Source organism: Rhinatrema bivittatum, chromosome 8 (assembly GCF_901001135.1).
Source record: "Rhinatrema bivittatum chromosome 8, aRhiBiv1.1, whole genome shotgun sequence".
NCBI classification, from domain to species: domain Eukaryota; kingdom Metazoa; phylum Chordata; class Amphibia; order Gymnophiona; family Rhinatrematidae; genus Rhinatrema; species Rhinatrema bivittatum.
The window spans coordinates 192,942,686-192,965,050 of record NC_042622.1 but is presented as its reverse complement, the minus strand read 5'-3'; the positions used below and the strand labels follow the sequence as shown (position 1 = coordinate 192,965,050).

General features: G+C 43.3%; 1 protein-coding gene across 1 annotated transcript in view; it reads left to right on the top strand.

Moving 5' to 3' along the window:
• Positions 1-22,365, top strand: part of LOC115096939 (S-adenosyl-L-methionine-dependent tRNA 4-demethylwyosine synthase-like) — a 279,452-nt gene that overhangs the window by 104,571 nt on the left and 152,516 nt on the right. The window lies entirely within an intron of this gene.

Genomic DNA, 22,365 nt, shown 5'->3' with positions numbered 1-22,365 from the left:
GATCAAGCAGATTGAACTAAACAATAGGCTGCATATTAAAAACCAAATAAAGCTTCACAACAAGAAAAGAAGGCAGAGTTTTTGAAGGGCATCTTTTATTCTGTTCTGGCTCTCTTTCTAATATATGCACATACCTATTAAACAACAAAATGTTTTTCAGCTCATACGTTTTGTGCTGGAAGATTTTACTGAAAAAGCTGAACTTTAGAAGCAGGAATTTACTGAAATTAGTCTTCCTGATTTTAGTCTGACAAAAGCAGCGCAGCCCAAGGTTAATGGCTGTAAGCTTGCTGCTTTCCTTATTGGTCTCTTCAGAACTCAAAAACCGGTTCTCAATATGCTATCCAGTTAGCCAGCCTGCTGGTTTTCCCCGATCACCCTATTCAGTGAAAATATAATGGCATACAGTCAGTGTTTTTAATTATAAGTTAGGTTTGATTAGAGTTGACTTTATTTTAGGCTATAAAAACGTCTGTCAGCTTTAGTGAGCGTGGCAACCGTAAACTAATCAAAACAAAATAATTGTAATCACAGCAGATGCTAACTTAATTTACTGATTCCTCCCAGGTACGAGTGGTTCAGCCAATCTTTAGAGCATGTTTTAGTTGTAGAATTTATTGAAATGCATTTCTACTGCCTGCAAACTGTAATCAGGCTCTCCTCTATCATCTACAGTGAATTATTTTTTTTGCTGTAGATGCAACTCTGGTTTTTTTGTGTTAGATTTTCTCAGGATATCAAAATAATTTTTCACGTTTGCTACATGTATAAGAGCTTATGGGCAAACAAATTCTGCTGCAGAGCACCGAATAGCACTTTCTGTAAACAGCAACTCGCTGTACGTTGCTTTAGATACTTAAGAGAGATGTGTGCATGCCGATACAGTACAAGCGCACTGTTAGCTGGCATTTGGATGCACTAGCTTTATCCCTTATTCAGTAAGGGGTAATAGCGCGTCCAAAACGCATGTCCAAACCCCCCCCCCGAACTTAATAGCACCCGCAACATGCAAATGCATGTTGATGGCCCTATTAGGTATTCCTGCGCAATTCAGTAAGTAAAATGTGCAGCCAAGCTGCACATTTTACTTTCAGAAATTAGCGCCTACCCAAAGGTAGGTGCTAATTTCTACGGGCACCGGGAAAGTGCACAGAAAAACAGTAAAAACTGCTTTTCTGTGCACCCTCCGTCTTAATATCATGGCGATATTAAGTCGGAGGTCCCGAAAGTTTAAAAAAGTAAAAAAAAAAAAAATTAAAAAAAATTTGAAATAGGCTCATGGGTTAAAAACCGGACGCTCAATTTTGCTGGCGACCAGTTTCTGAACCCGTGGCTTTCAGCGGGCTCGAGAACAGACGCCGGCAAAATTGAGCATCGGCTGTCAAACCCGCTGACAGCTGCCGCTCCTGTCCGAAAAGAGGCGCTGGGGACGCACTAGTGTCCCTAGCTCCTCTTTTTACCGCCGGGCCTAATTTAAATTTTTTTTACTGTATCGCGCGCACAGGAGAGTGGGCGCGCTCTCGCGGTTTTTTACTGTATCGGCCCGATTGTGAAGGAGAGGAATAAGGAGATATAGTCAGAAGACCTATTTTTCTCTAAAGCATCCCAGTGTATTTAGTGCTGCTGAAAGGGAGAAATGAACAGCTCTAGGAATGGTCTTCCATCCCATTTGTAGAAATCATGCAGTTACTATGTGTGTAGCAATGCAAGCTTCCCCTACCCTACCAACTATAGTTACAAAAAAAAAAAAAGACAGTTTTAGGTTAGGAATTTCTCCAATTCTGGGTTTAAAACATTTTATTTAAAAAATAGAAACCCTTAATCCATGTTCACTTCCTTTTGGGATACCAAACAGCCAAAGAGAACACTGTTGGGTGTGAAATGCAACAGCCTTTGAGATCTGAAGGATTAGCACATTGTGACATGCCCTTCTACTTGGGTCAGACCTTGGAGAGGGATGGGTTGGGGGTACAGGGCCTTGAGCAAATAAACCAGTGTGCCACTTTCTCCTCCTCCTCCCAAGGTGTTGGAGGGATGAAGGGTGCCGTACCTCCTGGCTTGGCCCAGCATGAATATCGGCACTGCTGCCTGCTTTGAGGCTGTGTATTCTTTAGTGTGGCCAAACTGTTATGATGATCGGTCAGTGCATTGCTATTGGAATGAATGGTTAAATGCTTGGTTAGGAATTCCATACTGAAGGAGGCTCCTGGGCCTGGAGCATTAGTCCACAGACTGGGCACAAATTCTCGCAACTACTTGCATTGGCCAAGGAGCCTCATGGAGACTTGGTGGTTTAAATGTTATTGGCTGAGCTGCCAGCAAACATCTCTAGGGGCCTTAAATTAAAATGATTTTTTCCCATAGTCATAGAAGGGGTAAAAATCAACCTTTTTTTCTCATCAGATGAGTTGCCCTTGTGTGAATATTTCATGTGTCGTGTGAGTGGGCACTTTAAAATTAAAAATACAATCTTACTAAACTAGTTTCACACAAAATGAATTTGGACTCCATTCATAAAAAAAAATCTTACACTCTTTTGAAAAGCATTTTTTATGTATATTTGGTATCTCTTTAATTCTCAATTGTGCTAAAACATGAGAATTAAGGTTGCCATGGATAGAAATTTCTGGTGGTTAGAGAGAGACAGGGAACCATTGCTTTTTTTTTTCAGACACACAGAGCTAATTTTTTAAAAAGTTTAATTGGGACCTGGGTCTGTAGGGTGGCCCAAATGCACTTAACTGCAATTTTCAGTCCCCTAAAACTAAGCACGCAAGTGAATAAAACTCAGCTAATGGGAACCCTGAGCCTGGCTGCTAGGTGTTACCATCCTGTCTGTTGTCTCGCATACAAGTTTACCTCTCCTTTCTTTGGGTGAAAACAAGCATGATGATTAAAGGTTGGAGCAAAGATTCTCTCTTTATTCGTTTGTCTGTATGGTGCATTCCATCATACTCTTGCCACATGTACTCCATCCCTAAGGGCAGAATCAATATATAGAGGATGAGGGTAGAGCCTAAGATGGCAGTTAATAAGGAAGCCTAGAGAGAGAGACTCTAAGAAGGGCCCCCAGGGGGCTGTATAATTGGTGTATTTCTTTCTGCTGTGAATTAAGTTTTCCATTGTGCATGCCATCGACCCATGACGGAACCAGGATTCAACTGAAGGATGAATGCTTTTCTAAAATGAGATAGTACATGACAAAAATATACTTCCTGAAGAGATCCTATCCAGGGAGGGTAATTTTCAAAGGACTTCTGTGATGCCCTTAGAAAACTCCATGACCGATCTGCATGCATGCACACTGTGTGCATGTACTTTTATGTGCACAGGGAAAAGTGCATTACTGGGATAAGAGTCTGAGCAGTGTTGGCGCTTGTGTGCATATTGTTTGATTTTTAAAAAGTGTGTGTGTGTAAATTCTCTGAGCAAAATTAAGCACACCAAATAGGTGTAACTGTGTGCACAGTTTTGCTGGGATAATTTTCAAAGTGGACTTATTCGTGCAAGTCTGCTTTGAAAATTGGTTTAACTTTTGTGTGTGATACAGATTTACCTCCATATTGACCCCTTACTCAGATAAATTTTGTATTTTTGTTTCATTAGCATTTTGGGGAGTATCAGTGGGTTGAAAATATCCCTAACACTTAAATTCTGAGGTCTCTTGGCTTTGGAGTATCTGCTCACCCATTCCCAGTTTGTGGGTTGTGTGAATCTTTTGCACAACACATGGCACAGACTTCTGTGTCCCTTCATCAGCACCCCCTACCCCTGCCTCTGAATAATCCCTTCAAGCAGTTTCTTTAAATATCACTGACTTTTATAGTTTAATGCAAACCATTTATCCAAGTGGGTGAATAGGTAACGGCTTTTAACAAACTCTGTCTCTGGCAATACCACTTAAAATTAAATTGAGGCCAACAAACACTGATGAGGAGACCTTGATCTTTTTAACTGGTAATCTTTGTCCCGCGTCCAGCCGTGCTGTGCTAGCAGGCCTGGGGCATGGAACGGCCACGCTGTGCTATTCCCCCCAAATACTTCCCAGACCATCCTTATTTTATGGTCTGAGTAATGCATTTCCTTGATTTTATTTATACGTCACTTCTTCAGCCACCCTTATTTCTTTTCTCAGCATTGGAGGGACTGGGCTTTAACTATAGCAAAAGGAGCCACCAGCCCAGATGTCACCTAATCTAATGGCACCAGAGCAACCCCATTTCCGCTTGTCCTGTCGGCTGCTGTTGTGGCCGTCCCTGCCTCCTCCTCCTCCTCTCCCTTTATTCACTGGCTGCCTTGTGTTGCCTGCCTCAGAGAGAGAAGCCTCCCCCATGGTCTGTGCTAGATGCAGGAAGGGGGGGGGGGGGGTGGGTCTCCGCACTGTTGCTGTTCACCTAGCCTTACCCCAGTACCTTTTCTTGCCCCTTCCTGGTCCCCCGGCTGTCTTCCAAGGGCCCTGGCTATAGAAGTGTTCCCTCTCTGTGTCCTTCCTAGCACCCCCTGTCTCCCCCACCCCTCCGTGCTCTTGGCTGGCAGCCCGCTGCTGTTCCACTCGCCTCTCCGTAGGGAGCACTGGGGCAGCAAACGTCTTGCCCTCCCTGGCTGCAGCACTGTACACACCCAGTTTATAAGAGAATAAATCCCTTCCAGAGAGCTGTTTGTTAAAAGTTTTCTCTGTCATGGGATCAGCACATCAGTCCTTTTTTATAAGCAAAAAAGCTTTAGCACAGTGGTTTAAAACAGATTGTTTCATTTATTTAACAATAATTGGTTGCTATGGATTTAACTTAATTTTCTTCTCAAGATCATCCCTGAGGGCATAATTAGCCTGAGAGAGAAAGTGGATGCTGTTCATCTAGAAAGAAAGGGTTTCTTCCATGTCAGTCTTCTGCCGATGTCTCTTAGCTACCTCCTGCCATCGCTCATTTTCGGAGTTGCCCTGCTTTCTCTCTCTTTATTTTCTTCAGGAAATAGACTTCCTTTTCCATGGAGCAAAGTTGCTGCAGTTTTCCCAAAGAAATCCAAGAAAAGTTGTTCTGATGACCCATTTTCCGTTAAAATAGAGGTGAACAAAACGAGCAAGTCACGAAGGTGATAAACTAGGAGTGGGGTGGCCGACTTCAGTCCTTGAGAGCCACAAACAGGCCTGCTTTTTAGGAATGAATATATGCACGAGAGGGAGATTTGCATGCCCTGCCTCCATTGTATGCAAATGTTATCTCATTCGTATTCATCGCGGGTGTTCTGAAAATCAGGCCCGTTTTGTGGCTGCAGGACCAGAGTTGGCCACCCCCAACTAGAATAAAAACGAGGTGGAAAATGGCAGAAAAAAACCCAGTAGATAACAGGGCGTGCTCAGATGTGTGTGCGTAGTTCAGTTATGGTGACACTCCTGTCAAAAATCTTTTGTTTATAGTCGTTGCTCCCCATTAAGTTTATTTTTAAGACTTTTTCTTTTACAGTTCGTCTAAAGAGTTTATCTGTCAAAAACCATTGTCCCAGAGGTAATCAAAATTAAGTATGAAGGATTTGTGATGTCTATCCAAAAACTATGACAGATATGGTAAGAATGAAGATACTTCCCTTTTGATCTTTAAACTCTATACCACAATGTGAAGGAAAATGCACATTCTTTGCTTATTTAAGGTTCTAAATTGCCTTTCCAAGGCCTGCTGAAGGCAGGTGATAAAAAAAAAAAAAAAAAAAAGCAAAGCATATACTATAAATAAGGAAGCGCTATAAGAGCTCCTTCTGACAGTAACTTCCCGTGTTGCTGTTAGAGCAGCGCTGGGAGCCGCCAGCATTGCGGTGTGAGCATATCGCTGTCTTGTCGCCAGAAAGGTAGCAGGTGGGTGGAAGGATGTGGCTTGGGTGGGGGGCTTTGCATTTGGATTTTGCCTAACCAGAGAGATGTCTGAGGAAAGGCATGGAGAGACCGGCGAGTGACCCATTCCTGTTTTTTCTTTTTTTTTTTTTTTTAATTTTACTTGGAAAGGGTTTGGGGGCGGGATTTTTGCATGGCAGGGTCCCACTTTATACATATTGGGTAGGGGTCTGGTATTCGGAGCATTAGACCCGCACCCCATTTTATTTTATTTATTTATGTAGCAGTAATGAATAGGCATCAGGACAGCTTTCATCGCAGGCAGGAAGAGAGAAGGCAAAGAGGGTTTGTCCTCCCGAGCCTCTCCCTTTTATTGTACATTCATACAAAGGCAGATGATGTGTCATTACATGATTGGCTACTTTCCCATAGCAACAGAAGAGTCATTACACCATTGGCTTTGGCTCAGGGGGTGTGCACGGATCATTTCATTGGCTGCTGAAATCTATACCTCCTGACTTTGTCCTGCCTCTGACTAGGGAAAACCCAGCCCCTCCCCCAGGAATTCAGGGCCAACAGGTATCCTTTCCCAGGCAGAGACTTAAGCACAAGTGATGCTTTTATTCAGGCAAATGTCAGGGAGAAGGGAAGTTAGTGTTTAAACCCTGAAATGGCTTGCTGGCAAGCGCATATTTCCCACATATTTATTTATTTTTTAATGCGGTTGGCACTTACCTGGCTATATTCATTTGAATCTGGCCTGTTAAGTCTTACATTTTAGGACTGTTTGAGGCAGTCCTTAAGTTATCTGGCTATATTAGCCAGATAAAGCACAATATTGGCTTCAGTTAGCTGGATAACTTTTTGATCTGCCCTAGAATGGGGGGTGGTTTTTTTTTTTTTTAATCTGGCTACATTTTAGCTGGATAAGTACTCTAGATTTTCAAAAGGCGTTATCTGGTTAACTTAAAGTTATCTGGCTATAAATGCCTTTGCATCTGAACCTCTAAGCATCTTCCTGTTAATGGATAAGGAAGCATTAGAGCCTTTTCTTTTGTGGCTGGCCTGCTGGCTCGGTAGCATGCGGTATGTTTGATTTCCCAGGTCAGGTCTCCTGTTCCCTGGATATGCTGTGGAGGGGATGGGTTCACGAGCCCCCCCTTCGGGGAGGCAAGTCTCAGCCTCTGTGCGATGGCAACACCTCATGACCAGACGTAAGGTCTGTGTTTGCTGGTTTCTGGGGGGATGGCCATCGTGGTCTGTGGCCTCTGGCAGGGAGTGTGATGGCTGGGCTGAGCTGCAAGGCAGGTATACAAATAGGTGGCTTCATTCCCGGTTAGTTGAGAACGAAGGCTCATTGCACCAGTCGGAGGCCGTTTCCAGTAGAGCTCGATGCGCAGAGAAACAGGAGGAAAATGTTGGGTCAAAAACCCCTAAACTCTTTTTTTTTATTTTAAATTACTGTGCTTGAAATTCTGCAAAGTAGGAGTTATTACATACGCTTTCATTTCCCCTTTTAGGCTTTTCGTTCTTATTTCTGTAAAAATAAGATCGTGTAAAGCTTTTGTAAGCTTCTCGTGCCAGGTGAGTCAGGGTACTGATGTGCTGATCCTTATTGGGGAACGGAGATTTGGGCGCAAATTAACTAAAAAATAGTGACCTATGTTAACAAAAGGGGCATGCATGCCTTCTGTTCCCCAAATTTAAGCAAAATAGTATTTATTTATGACGTTTTACCACCAACTATGTCCAGCGTGTGATACAAACCTTAAGAATGCAATGTTGGTCAGAAAACGTCATAAAATAATACAATACATATCTGACAAGAAATAAAACCAGAAGAAGAAAAGTGAGCCATAAATGAGCAAAAATAGCTTTTTATATTTTGTGTGTAAAACCAGGGAAAGGTTTGTGGTTTTGATTTATTCTTAGCAGTGCATACTTTTAATGTAATTTTTAAAAAGGGAGAACCATCCCATGGGAAATGAAACAAACAGAACTGTATTTGTTTATTGGCTGGATTCTTGGTAGGTTTTTTGTTTTTTTGTTTAATTGGGCCAACTTAAAAATAATACAATGATTTTATCAGGGACATTTTTCAACACCGTATAGGTCCCTTCTTCAGATGTGACAGCAAAGCTCGAGATAAGTGTCTTATGAAGAAGTAAGAGTGGCTGAAGGGGCTTCTAAGGAGAAGATACAGTTTAAAAGGATTTAAATAATGTGTGAAGATTTAGAAACACAGAAATGTGATGACAGAAAAAGACCATGTGGCCTCTTTTTAGTCAGCCTGTCCACACCTACTGCTCAGCTGTACAAGCCCTTCCACGCTCTGAGATCCCCATGTGCTTGTCCCCTGCTTTCTTGAATTCAAATACTGTCCTTGTCTCCACCACATTTACTGAGAGGCTGTTCCATGTCTCCACCACCCTTTCTGTAAACAAGTACTTCCTTAGGTTGTGTCTGAGAGTACCCCCCTTTCATCCTCAGCCCATGACCTCTCATTCCAGAGCCTCCTTTCCATTGAAAGAGGGCTCACCTCCTATGCATGGAAACCTTGTAGGTATTTAAATGTGTCTATCCTGTCTCCCCTCTCTTGCCTTTCTTCTAGGGCAGTGATGGTGAACTCCAGTCCTTGAGTGCCACAAACAGGCCAGGTTTTCAGGATATCCACAATGAATATGCATGAGATAGATTTGCATGCACTGCCTCTAGTCTTTCTCATGCATATTAATTGTAGATATCCTGAAAACCTGGCCTGTTTGTGGCACTCGAGGACTGGAGTTCGCCATCACTGCTCTAGGGTATACATGTTTAGATCTTTGTCTGTTCCCATAGGTTTTAAAACAGAGAGTGGCTACTGAAATGGTAAACTATGTGGACAGACTGCATCCTGTTTATGTCCTAAGGTGCGGTCTCCAGAATTGTACCCAGTATTCCAAATGAGGTCTCACCAGAGACTGATACAGGGGCGATACTGCCTCCTTTTTTTCTACTGAGCTTTGAGTAGGGGTAAAACTATCTAGGCAATACGTTTATAGATACTAGCAGAGCATGAGCAATGCTACTTGTATTTTATAGCTAGATAAAAAAATTTATGATTACTGTATTTGATTATTTCACTGCATAACTTGAGAGAGAACAGCTAAATTTTGATGGTAACTTGTTTGAAAAATATAGACCCCCCTCTTGAGGACTCTCAATGAGAGTGATTTTTATGGATTTATGACACTGATGTAAACAAATATCTGTCAGTAATACATTTTTTAAATATAAATGTTTAATCGCTGTCAACCAGTATGTCATATATAACCATGCTGCAAAATAGTAGGTAGGTGGGGTTTGTTTTTTTTTTTTTGTTAAGATTTAATTACCTTTTCACATTTGAACTTAAAGTGAATTACGAATTCAGGTGCAGTAGGTAGGTCTCTGCCCAGGAGCGCTTACAATCTAAGCTGTACATGAAGCAATGGAGGATGAAGTGAGTTACCCAAGGTTACAAGGAGCCTTAGTGAGAGAAGTGGGATTTGATCTCTGGCTTTACTTGTTCTCAGCCTGCTGCTGTAACCACCAGTTGCATGCTGGCTGGTTTTGCCAGTGTTTTTTGTTTTTTTTTTGTTTTGTTTGTTTTGCGTGACTTATTTTCCCCATTAAGATCACTATCTCTTTACGGGACAATCCATCTGCTTTCATTAGTATCCTGAATCTTCAAGTCGCAGTTTTGGGACCAGCTGTTTGCTTTTTGGATAACTTGTTGGTTACGGAGCATGATATCAAACGTATTGCTGAATATAGCCTCTACCGCTTTGAAGCATTGATGAGACAATCGAGTGACGCACAGGGCGTGAGAAAGCAGAGATTCCCATTTGATACTCTGCTAGGAGATGCTGATGTTCGGGTATTGATCGTGCCAGCGTGAGCTGTGGAGAAACATGTTCCTTTGCGCAGTAAATCAACAGAAAGGTCAATATGCCAAACCTGATGCAGAGTGTGCTGGCACAGCTGCTGAAAAATGGAGATGGCTGCCCTGAATGGAGTGTACAGGAGCCCGGCCATCTGTTTAAGGACTTAATTTGGCCGATACAGTAAGGTGCGCTCGGCTAAGTGCACTGTTTACCCTGCAATTGGCTGCGCGTTTTTGAAATGCATCTGTTACCCCTTATACAGTAAGGGGTTTAGCGCATCAAATGCACAGCCAATCCCACCCCCCTGAAAACTAATAGCATTCATCACATGCAAATGCATGTTGATGAGGCTATTAGTTAATCTCTGGAATACTGACAGTAAAATGTGCGGCCAAGCAACCCGGTAAAGTGTACAGAAAAGCAGAAAATACTGCTTTTCTGTACACCCTCCGACTTAATATCCTAGTGATATTAAATTGGAGGAACCAAAGCTTACAAAAAAAACTGCCTGTTGGTCAGCGGGTTAGAAAAATGGACGCTCTATTTTCCTGGCATCCATTTTCCTAACCCGTGGCTGTCACCGGGTTGGGAAACTGATGCCAGTAAAATAGAGCGTCGGTTGTCGGACCCGCTGACGGCCATCTCTACTGCTAATAAGGAGGTGCTAGGGATGCGCTATTGTCCCTAGTGCCTCCTTGTTAGTGCACCACCTCATTTAAATACAGAATTGCGCGCCCAGGAGAGGTGCTTGGGCGTGCATGGGGTGAGGGGGCGCTCAGCACGGAGCACCGGCTCTCCCGCATTTGTTACTGTATTGGCCCGATGGACTGGTGTTCCGCTGCAGTGTCAGCGCGCTTTCTGCAATCTTAAGGTCCCAATGTACTAAAGACATTTTCCCTTCTTGTTTCTATGGAAATAATGCTTAGTACATTGGATCCTTAATTTTTAAAGTACATGTTTGCTGTAGAAACTTTCCAGATGCAACAAAAGGGAGTTTTACTGAAAGGTTTTTTTTTTTTTTTTTGTTTGTTTTGTTTGTTTTGTTTTTTTAAATTCTTTTTTTTTTTTGTATTGAAAAATTTTTATTTGGAGTAAATTGCAAAAACAACAACATTACATCGTACAGCTGCATCAGCCGAATACAGAACAGGTAGCAACTGACAAAGGATATCAGAAGAATTACAATCATAACAGTCTGTGTACATTACGCATACAGTTCACCCCGTTTTCCTTGTCCCACCGTCTTCTGTTCCCCAACCCCCTCTTCCCCCTTCCCCTCCCCTCCCCTACTACAGACCTTAAAATTGCGATTTCTAGAAGTGAAATATAAAAGTTGTGTATCAAACATCTGTACCTTACTGTTGTGTCTTAGCCTGCCACACTATATATGGTTGCCAACGTTTTTGAAAGGATAGTAGAGATTTATTTTTACAGGCAGTAATTTTGCTAAGCTTGTATATCATGGAGACCTTGTCCTGCACCTCTTTTAAAGCAGGAACTTGTATAGTTCCCCAATGTCTAGCAACCACACAGCGAGCCGCCACTAAGATATAGTAATCCAATCCTCTCGGAGAAATGGGTTGCAAAGCATCTGTAACATAAAGTAGACTTCGACCAACTGACAAAGTTGGAAAATCTGGACACAGTTCCTGTATCCAGCCATGGACCCCTGTCCACAATTGTTGGATCAAAGGGCAATACCACCACATATGTATATACGTACCAACTTGCTGACACCCCTTCCAACAAATTGCAGACCTAGACGGATATAATTTATGTAAGTAGGATGGACTTCTATGCCACCTGTATAGTAACTTGTAACAATTTTCTGTTAAGTGTGAAGCTATCAACCCTCTACCCATACCTGAATAAATGGCTTTCCAATCCTCCAAGTCTCCTGTCTTGCCGAGATCGACTTCCCAAGATTGTACAAAATGGGGTTTATGTGTTATATCGGAGTTGAGAAACCCATACAGCCTAGAGACTGCTCTTTGCACTTTATTGGCTCCCCTGCAAAGTCCCTCAAAAAAGGTAGCCCCTGTCCGCAGGTCAGCTTGGATCTCTGAGGTAGCCAAAAAGTGTCGAAGTTGGAAATAATGGAAATATTCACTTTGGGGGAGATCATATCGACTGCATAAGTCTGAGAAAGGTAGCACCTTCTGGGATTCCCAGATGTGGAGGATATTTAGTATGTTCTTATCTTTCCACTTGGTAAAAGCCCGAGGCCCCAACCCCGGCAAAAATTTAAGATTAGAAAAAAGATGCGATAATATGGAATATTTCTTGCCACCAATCAGGAGCTTCCGCCACTTATCCCATACCACTAAAGTGGTCTGCAAAGGAAGGGGTTTCAAATTGAAAGGAAGCCATGTACTAGCAGGTTGCCAAGGCAGAGCCGCTAAGGGCATAGTCCCCACCATTGCTTGTTCCAATTTCACCCAAGTCTTAATTATGGGAGTCTTATGCCATTCCAAAATACCTCGAAGCTGAGCCGAGGCATAGTACCAGGATAAATTTGGAACTCCCAGGCCCCCCTGCCCTTTAGACCTATACAAGATGGCCCTAGATATCCTGGGGTGACGCCCTTGCCATATATATTTCTGCAAACGGACCTGCCACTTTGCAATCTGCCTGTGGGGGATCAGGAGTGGTAAAGTTTGAAAAAGATATAATATCCGGGGAAGAACATTCATTTTCACCACTGCTATTCGGCCTAGCCAGGAAATATGATATCTGTCCCATTCTTCCATGTCCTTGTATATAGTACTTAACAGAGGGGTATAATTTAGAAGAAATAGCTCCTCAAGTTTTCCCAGATAAATTCCCAGATATTTAATCTTAGTATTGGGCCATTTAAAGGCATATGCTGTGCGCAGGTGACCGGCTAGTTCAGGTGGCACTGTGAGATTAAGAACCTCGGACTTATCCCAATTAATACGGAACCCTGAAACTAGGCTAAATCTCGAGATCTCAGTAGTAATTTCAGGTAACGAGTTCGTGGGGTCTGTGATAGTGAACAGAATATCATCGGCAAACAATGCCATTTTTGAGGAGACCCCCGCAATGTGTGTGCCATGGATGTTAGGATTATTCCGGATTGCAATGGCCAGCGGCTCTAAAAACAAGGCAAAAAGTAAAGGGGACAGTGGGCACCCCTGACGCGTCCCCCTCTGTACTGGGAACGAGTCAGTATAACCACCATTTACTTTTAAACGTGCCCGAGGGGAATCATAAAGCTTCGCAATCCACTGTCGATATAATGGCCCGACCTGCATTTTTTCTAGAATCTTAAATAAATAGGGCCAATGGACTAGGTCAAACGCCTTTTCCGCGTCAATGGTCAACAGTAACGCTGGAATAGCCTGCTGCCGAGCCCACCACATAAAATCTACAGCCTTCCTGACGTTATCAGACGCCATACGGCCAGGGATAAAACCAGATTGATCTGGATGCACCAGCTCCCCTACCACCCCTTTCAATCTATCCGCTAAGATTTTTGCCAAGATCTTCAGATCGAGGTTAATCAAAGAGATGGGGCGGTACGATCCGCATACAGAGGGGTCCCTCCCTGGCTTCACCAATATAGTGATACCCGCAGTGTTAGTATCCTCAGGAATCACATCTCCATCCCTCAAAGCATTAAACATTTTAGTAAGCGGGCCTACCAATCATGTGCGAAAGGTTTTATAAAATTTGGCTGTATAGCCATCCAGGCCAGGTGATTTCCCTAATTTCAGTTGTTGAATAGCCTGCGTCACCTCAAGTGTAGTGATTTCCTTGTCTAGATGTTCACAAGTAGCCGTGGACAATCCAGGGATATCTAAACTCTGAAGAAACCGATCAATATTAACATCGTCAATAGACCGTTCCCTGCTATACAAAGTAGTATAAAAATCAATAAATCTCTGTCTAATGTCCTTACTGGTCGTTAAAAGATTCCCTTGTGGATCCTTAATTTTAGAGATATTGTTTTGGGATTGACGCTTTCGGAGCCTCTGCGCTAAAAGCTTCCCAGCCTTATCTCCTCCTTCGAAAAATTTTTGTTTTAGAAGCTCTAGTTGGAAAGCTATTTTGTGTGCATCTATGTTAGCCAGCTTCTCCCTCCCTACCACCAAAGCTCTCCAATGTGCCTGCGTTGGGTGTTGTTTATGCAGCTTCTCAGTCCTCTGAACCTGTGCCAGCACAGTATCTCTCTCACGCCTTAGACTCTTTTTAAGAAAAGCAGCCCTCGAAATCAAGTGACCTCTAGCCACAGCCTTAAGACCCGCCCAGACCATGCTTTGGGGTGTGTCCCCATTGTCGTTATCTAACAGGTAATTGGCAAGGACCGACTCCATTTTATGGACAAAATCTTTGTCATCAAGGAGTGAGTCATTAAGTTTCCAGTATAATTGTCCCCGGTCAAAAAACTGAAGATCCATTTTTACCCAAATGGGGCTATGATCGGACCATGTAATGGGATCTATGTCCACAGCAAGGACATTATTTAGAATTCCTTTATCCACCAAAATCATGTCAATACGCGAATATGTATTATGTGGCCTCGAAAAATAGCTAAAATTCCTAGATTTGGGGTATCTGGCACGCCAGACATCTACTACATTAAAATCCCCCATTAACTGTTTCAAAGCTATCCGACCATGTTTGGAAGCTCCTGCTGTTCCCCTAGAATTATCCAAGGAAGGATTCAGGGTGATGTTGAAATCCCCTCCCATTATGAGTGGGCCCACCACCACTTTTTTCAACAGAGCATTGAGATCCTTAAAGAATAATGCTTGTTCTTGGTTAGGTGCATACACAGAAGCCACGCTATATTTGTACCCACCCACATCAATAACAACCACAATGTATCTGCCATCAGAGGCTCGCTCGCAGTGAACCTCGGCAAACACTAAGTCTCTCCGAAACAATATCCCCACCCCTGCATATTTGGAGTCTTTGGCTACCCCCGCCCAATACTGTACAGGATACTGGGCAGATCTCATATATTTTACATGGCTATTTTTCAAATGAGATTCCTGGATGAGGGCAATAGGAGCATTTTGTCTGGCAAGCTCCTGGAATAGAGCTTTCCTCTTATGCGGGGAATTTAGACCCCTGACATTCAAGGAGATTATCTTAATATCTGCCATAGGAAATCTATCAATTCCAAAGACCGTAGCAGCTGCCGCAAACCGCCATCATCCCTCCATGCCAAAAGGCGTCGCCTAGTGACCATCCCGTGTACTTGTTGGCCATGTTGAGATACACCCCTATAGACATATAGCCGCAACCATACCCACAGAGAAAAATATACAAAGAATAAGAGGTCTGTAATAGGGAGATCCCGCTCCCCACTGCTCATCCCTACTCCCTCCCCCTCCCTACCCGCCCCCCACCCCTCCAGACCGAAATCCTCAAAGGGAAATCGGATATTTAGCATGGGAGGAAATCAACTTGGGCTCACCTCGCGTCCCAGGTCGAGCACCCCCTCCCCCTCCGCTCTGAACAGTTGTAAATACTCATAACAGCCCATAAATTCTGAACTTGAAGAACAACATTATAACAGAACCCCAAAACCAACGAAACTTCTCACAATAGTGAAACTTAACCTGCTCACCACACCAGCTCATCACACCATCTCAAGTCCGTGTGTTAGTGAGAATATAAAATTAAACAAAAGGCTTGCAGCCGCTCAATCAGGTATTGTCCATGGTCTCAGCTAGACCCGGGGAATGTCTGGTGAGCCGACGATCACCTCTGGATACTCGCTGCCATCGCGGTCTGTCCGGCTTCCGCACCTCCGGCTTTGGTGTCGAGTTTTTGATGTCTTGATCCGGATATCCCGCGTCCGCCAGGATTTTGGCCGCTTCCGCCATGTTTCGAATCCGGTGTGTAGTCCCCGCCTTGGTAAATTGGAGGCCGAATGGATACAGCCATCTATAGCGGACCTCATCCCGCCTCAAGAGAGCTGTGATAGGTCGCAATTCCTGCCTTTTACGGAGCGTGCTGGCAGCCAGATCAGCATAAATGCTAACCTGTGCTCCATTCCATTGTAAGTTCTTGTGTTTCCGCGCCAGATTAAAAATCTTCTCTTTATCCAGGAAATTGTGGAAACACACAATAATGTCTCTCCCTTGAGATTGCAATTGTTGTCCCAGCGCTCTATGCGCCCTATCGAGTCTCACCGGTTCCTGCCCTGTTTCAGCCGGCATATGCTCAGTTAACAGTGAGGCACAAATTTGTTGTATGATATCAGTACAGTCCTCCCTATCCTTGGAGTCCGGAATCCCACGGAAGCGTAAATTATTGCGCCTTGACCTATTTTCTAGGTCTTCTATTTTAAGGGTCAGATCATCATAATTCTGTTGTAGCCCCTTCATAGCTGAGCCTAAGGATTTTAAGTCCTCCTCATGGGATTCCACTTGGGTTTCCATTTCATCGATGCGGCGCCCTATGTCCCCCATATCCTCCTTCATCTCCTGTATAGCAGACATTATGTCCCTTTTATCATTTTTCATATCGAGCCTTAAGTCACAGAACCAGGAGCGAAATTCTGCTCTAGTCGGGATCGCCTCCTCCTCCTGTCCGAGCACCATGCGGTCCTCTGCAGATTCAGCCCCCTCCTCGGTGGCTGCACCCGCGGCCGCCATCTTGGGCAAAGCAGGCTCGGAGGATTTGGGCTGTTTACGGAAGGAAAACCGCTGAAAATCCACGGGTTTCTTCGGCAGCGGCATCAACTTCTCATCCAGTATCGGGTTCGCTGCAAATCTCAAGTTTCGGGGAGCTAAAGAAGCGGAGGTGGAAGAAAGACGCTCGGCACTTGGAGGAGCCCTCGTTTCAAGCTGCCATCTCTTAGGATGACGTCACTTCCTCCTGTTTTTTTAAATTCTAAATAGAACCTTACACAATGTTTTTAAACATCTGAAGAAAATGAAAAAGCTGCCAGATTTGAATGCACAGAATTTTCTTATCCTCATGAAATAAGTTCCCCTTCTCCGATTTTAACTTGCATTTTCATGAGGTGCAATTACCAGCAGTTATTGCTGTGATAAAGAATATAATTATATCTCTGTTCTGTAGGCTAAGCGTTAAGGGCAGGGACCCCTAATTCAGCAAACAGCAGTGAATGCCTTCATGTGTGTTAGGATATTTTGTCTTCTTTTGTAAATTAGGACCTGGATGAAGGAACGCACTGAGACAAGATGGGTGCCGACAGCTGGAACACAAGCCAAATAGCTCTTGTCTCCTGGTGTGGGAGGTGCTGGTATTACTCATATGTCTCTTGGGTACAGCCTTGTTATTTTCTGATGCAGAGTGAGGGGGAGATGGCAGAACATACACAGATTCAGGGACTTTGGAGTTCACGCGTCCCCAGCTTTCAGTATTTTGCACGAGAGCCACAGCTGCTGCTGCCCAACCGTGTTTACAGCTTGTTCTTCTAAGCCAAGGTCTTTATATTTGATCTTCCATCGCCTGGTTTAAAATTTTAGGAGGCTAAGAGCTCTACTATTGAGCTGTATGATGGTGTTGTTGACTTGGGGGATGGGGTGTGGTGAGTACCCCAGTCAGGTTTTTAGCATCTCCCTGATGAGTAGGCATGAGATGCATTGGAGGAAGAGCATGCCAATATATCTCATGCATATTCATTAGGGGTGGGATGGTCTGAAGACCAGTTTCAGCCCCTCCTGTTTTAAAGTACCTCCCTTAGTTGAACCAGGTGGAGATTCTGAGAGACTGTTTAGGTTAGGTTTGTTTGTCACAGTAGGGAAAACATACTTCAGTTGGATAAAGTTGGCTTTATTCATAGCACCGGGGGGCGGAGGCGTCCCAAGTGCGATTAAGACAGAAAGCAATAGCTTGAGGTCAGAAGTATGTAACATACTACTTTATACTCTTCCTCTTTGCCTGGGTAATTTTGATTTTGTACTAGTGTTGTCCATATGTGCTTTAAACTCTTCCCTGTCACCGTAGGCTTTCACCCTGTAGCTTTGGAGCTAGCCACATGTAGTAGTTGGCTGCAGTACGGCATGTCCTTAAATGTTAAGCGCAGCTTAGACTGCGGAGTGTAAATTAGTACCCCAGTACTATGCCATCAGATAACTTATTTTGGGGGAGTGGAAGGGGGAATGTTTAACACTGGGTTTTTTTTTTTTCGATTTAATGTCTGTTGCTAATGGAATGCTAACTGCATCTCCTCTTTCAGAAGCTTTTATGAGCGTTATTCCATTCGTCACCGAGCAAGCATGGTAGATATGTTTATCTCCTGTCCTTTACTCCCTATCTTACAGTGGGGGGTGAAGTAGGCTCCCACACTTACTTGTTTATAAGGAAAAATATTCCTCTGTTCTTGAGGCATTAAAGTATGCAGAACAGAGTGAAAGTAACACAAAGGAATAGAGTTAGTGCAAAGCAGTATGACGGTCGTGAGTGTAAAAACGTGTGGCCTTTCAGTTCAAAGCCCATGCATCGGATCTGAGAGGCGCTCACAGCGGTAAATATTTGGAGCTACAAAAGGCATAACAACATCTTGGTCCATTCAAATTCCTGTATGCGCACGCACGCACCGCGCCTGGCCAGTAAGTGGCGCTGTGGAGCAATGGCTGAAATTCCCTCCCTCCTAGCATTTAACCAGGTATGAAAGAGGCTGTTGTGTTTTGTGCCCCTTCAGTTGATTCCTGGTGGTAAATTTTAATCTCTTGTGTGCACTGATGACCTAGCAGGTTGCAAACTAATTGACCCTTTAAAGTGTAAAGATCTGTTGGAAGCAGCAATAAAAAGCCGCCTGATTGACAAATGCAGCAGAGAAGTCTTTGAACGGTTTAATCCTTTTCTTTTTTTTTAAACCACTCAATAATGTGGTTTTATGGTAAATGAGGCGGTAGGTATTGCTAAGAAATGGCTTCAGTATTGTAGGTGTGTCAAAGACCTGACCGAAATTGACATTGTCTGAGCGAACAAACAGACAGACACATTCAGTGCTTCCTGTCTGGTACTTTTCACTTCTTATATCCATGTGCAGTTTCGCTTAATTGAATATCTTCTCAATTTTTGACTTGTGCAAATCCTGACATGAAGTGTTTGATGCTTGCTTAGCTGTAAATTGGATGACAAATTGGCAATAAGATAATTTTTTTTTTATTTTTTGCAAATAAGTGAGTAAACTTACTAAAATTACCTGTAATATCCTGGCTGGTGGGTCAGAAGTAATTTTTACTCTGCTGGTGAGTTTGATAGCTCACTTCATTCAGCATGGCAGCAGTGCTGAAAACGCTTCACATTCAGTCGCTGCTGGAATAGCTTTCTGCCATGGTGAAATCCTCTGCGAGGCGAGAATCCTTTACAGCCCGCTGTGACTTTTTCAGATAGATGCAGGAGGAAGTCTGCTTGCACGCCTCTAGCATATTGTGTGATGAGCGCAGCAGGTGCCTTGATTATATTTACAGGAGTCTCAGGCTATCATATCCTGGGCATGGCGATGATACACACTTGATTTAGCTTCAGGGAAAGAGAGCTACAGTTCAGTTATTTCAACTTGTTAAATTGTATTTGAATTTATATGAGGTGGATTTTTTTTTTTTTTATTGTGAGCGCGTTATTGGTGTAACATGCAAATGTTTGTATAGGCAGAATGTGTGTTTTGTGGCGCTGTCTGTGTGCATAATACTGTGTATGAGAAGGGAGAAGATAGCAAATTAGGTAACGTTCACAATTTTAGGAAATAAACTGGTACAGAGAGCGAGAGGCCTTAAGCCAAGAATTACTTCCATAGAATAGATATTGAAGTTCTGAAAAGGTCCCAAGTGTGTTTTATTTGTGATGGGGGGGAAGGGGTTTTGGCTTAGCAGTGTCTTCCTGATCCTTTGGGCCTTCAGCTCAGTCACACTAAAGGATGGTATCCTGGCACAGAGAGCCTTCATTCGCAGCTAGCTGGGGATTTTCACCTTTTGTATATTTCTTCTCCTCACCACTTATCTTGTCCAGTCATTGCAGCAAAAGCCCTTTTATTAGGGACCATATACTATGACTCCTTCCGGAAGCTTGCAATCATGGACCGTAAATCCTGCCATTAGATGGCCATCCTTGGGTGATGACAGTAATTCTCCCTGCCCTTCCCCCTCTTCCCTCCCCCCACGCTAGGAGCTGTATGTGCTGCTTCCGCAGTATCTGGGCCGCTACAAGGGTATTAGGTACTCAGGTGAACATTCAGCCTTGCATCCCACCCACTCTACCCTGCATGGGAGGGGCATTAACTTTCATAACCATGGGCCACCCTCCCATGCAGGGTAGAGGGGGTGGGATAAATAAATAGATTAGATATAGAATATATATATATATAATGGCAAGCCATCTAAAATTGTGGACCAGGACATGAATAAGTTTTATATACATTTAAAAAAGCCCCAGTATCCTTAATTCACAAATGTTATATATATTCAAACATCACAGCCAAAATAATTTTTATATCTCAAAAAAAAACTTTTAAGCAAACCTCATGTTTTTGTATTGTTAAAATGAATTGAAGTCTCAATTATCTAAAATCACTTACACTCACACACATCCACCCACACCCTTATCAAAGGTTAAAAACTCTAAACGTGAAGCAAAATATCCCACCCTAAACAATACAAAACCTATCCTTAATAATGAAACATAGTATCCACAGAACCATTTACAACAGTCTGAGAATCATGCTGATCTTACAAAAACATCCTTCCAGGATTATATGTGCAGAAGATGCCCACAGCAAGTATACACACTACTACTTCTTAGACTGAATGTAGTCTCTGAAAAGGTTCGCTGGGTGGGATGAATTGGGATGCTTCTTCCCTACTCACCATACAAACATAGTAACAGTGACACAAACCCCAGGCAGGTAAGTAAAGTAACACAAATTGCTGCAAAAAAAAAAAAAAAAGTCACTCATAACCTACTGCATATTGCAAACCTTCCTTACTAAAATGGCCCAAACTCCCAGAATTCAAACAGCAACAACCTTACCTATGAAAAGGCAGCAAAGTCGGAGGTCCCGAAAGTTACCAAAAGTAAAAAAAAAAAAAAATGTCAGCTTGCGGGTCATAAACCGGATGCTCAATTTTGCCGGCGTCCGGTTTCCGAACCTGTGGCTGTCAGGGGGCTCGAGAACCGACACCGGCAAAATTGAGCCTCGGCTGTCAAACCCGCTGACGGCCGCTGCTCCGGTCCAAAAGGAGGAGCTAGGGACGCGCTAGTGTCCCTAGCGCCTCCTTTTGCCTGTTTTTACCGCCGGGCCTAATTTGCATCGTGAATCGCGCGCACAGGAGAGTGAGCGTTTGCCCGCTCTCCCGCAGACTTTACTGTATCGGCCTGTTGGTGATTGATTTGAGAACTTGCCACTGGGCTGTCATCCTCGTGCTTTATAAAAGAAGTGCAGTTAATTTCTGAGGTCTCATTGGGAAAGGTTTTTACTTACCTGGCTATTTAAAAATATATCTCCTGTTTAATATTGTGAAGGGCAGGTGATGTGTGAGCTGGATTACTTTAAATCGATAGCACTGTTACCCAAAATGTCAGCTTGCCTCTTCTGTTCATACTGCTGTATTGTGGCCATTGCCTTGTATTACCCGGCAGAACTAAGACACACATACGGAGAGATACTGGCAGATGAGTATATATATTTTCTGAAAAAGGCAGTGATCATAAGCATACGATATATGCCACAACAATAAGCAACATCTTTGTGATTATATAGGACCTCTAGTGTTTGATCAGGTATATGTAAACTTTATCCCTACATAAACTAACAGCAGTAATATGACCCAGAGTAAAAGCTTCCCAAAATCCTAAGCAATATAACCAGTAATGTAATAACAAAGCATCAGATAATCTTATCCTAACCAATAACTAAATATGCATATGGTAGCACACAAGAATAAAAAGATAGCAATGAAATATATACAGGACTATTTATTGAGAATGACCCAAGAGAGAGAATATATACAGGAGACACTCTTCTGAATAGTTATCTCCCTGGAACTATCAGCAATGTCTCTGGAAAAGGTGGTCTTGGTGGGGTATGGTCAGCATATTGGACATAGGAGTTGTCTCAAGCGGTCACATGTTTGGTTGCTTGATCTGTGCGAACGATATTTCTCTGTGATTTCCTTTTATGCTTCTTAGAATGGATCTGGATTGATGCAGATGCAATCTTATTCTCTATCAGGCTGATTCAGTAAAAGTCATGGGAGAGCGGGCGAGCGCACAGGCCACTCTCCTGTGTGTTCGATTCAGAGGGGGAAGAATATGCTAATAAGGGCCCGCAGTAAAAAGAGGCGCTAGGGACACTAGTGCGTCCCTAGCGCCTCTTTTTTGACAGGAGCGGCAGCTGTCAGCGGGTTTGACAGCTGACACACAATTTTGCAGGCGTCTGTTCTCGGACCCGCTGACAACTACGGGTTCAGAAAACGGACGCTGGCATAATTGAGCGTCCGTCTTCCGACCCGCGGGCCGCCAGCCGATTTAAAATTTATTTTTTTTAATTTTGGGGCCTCCGATTTATTATCGCTATGATATTAAGTCGGAGGTTGTACAGAAAAGCATTTTTTTCTGCTTTTCTGTACACTTTCCCGGTGCCGGCAGAAATTAACGCCAGCCATTGGGCAGGCGTTAATTTCTGAA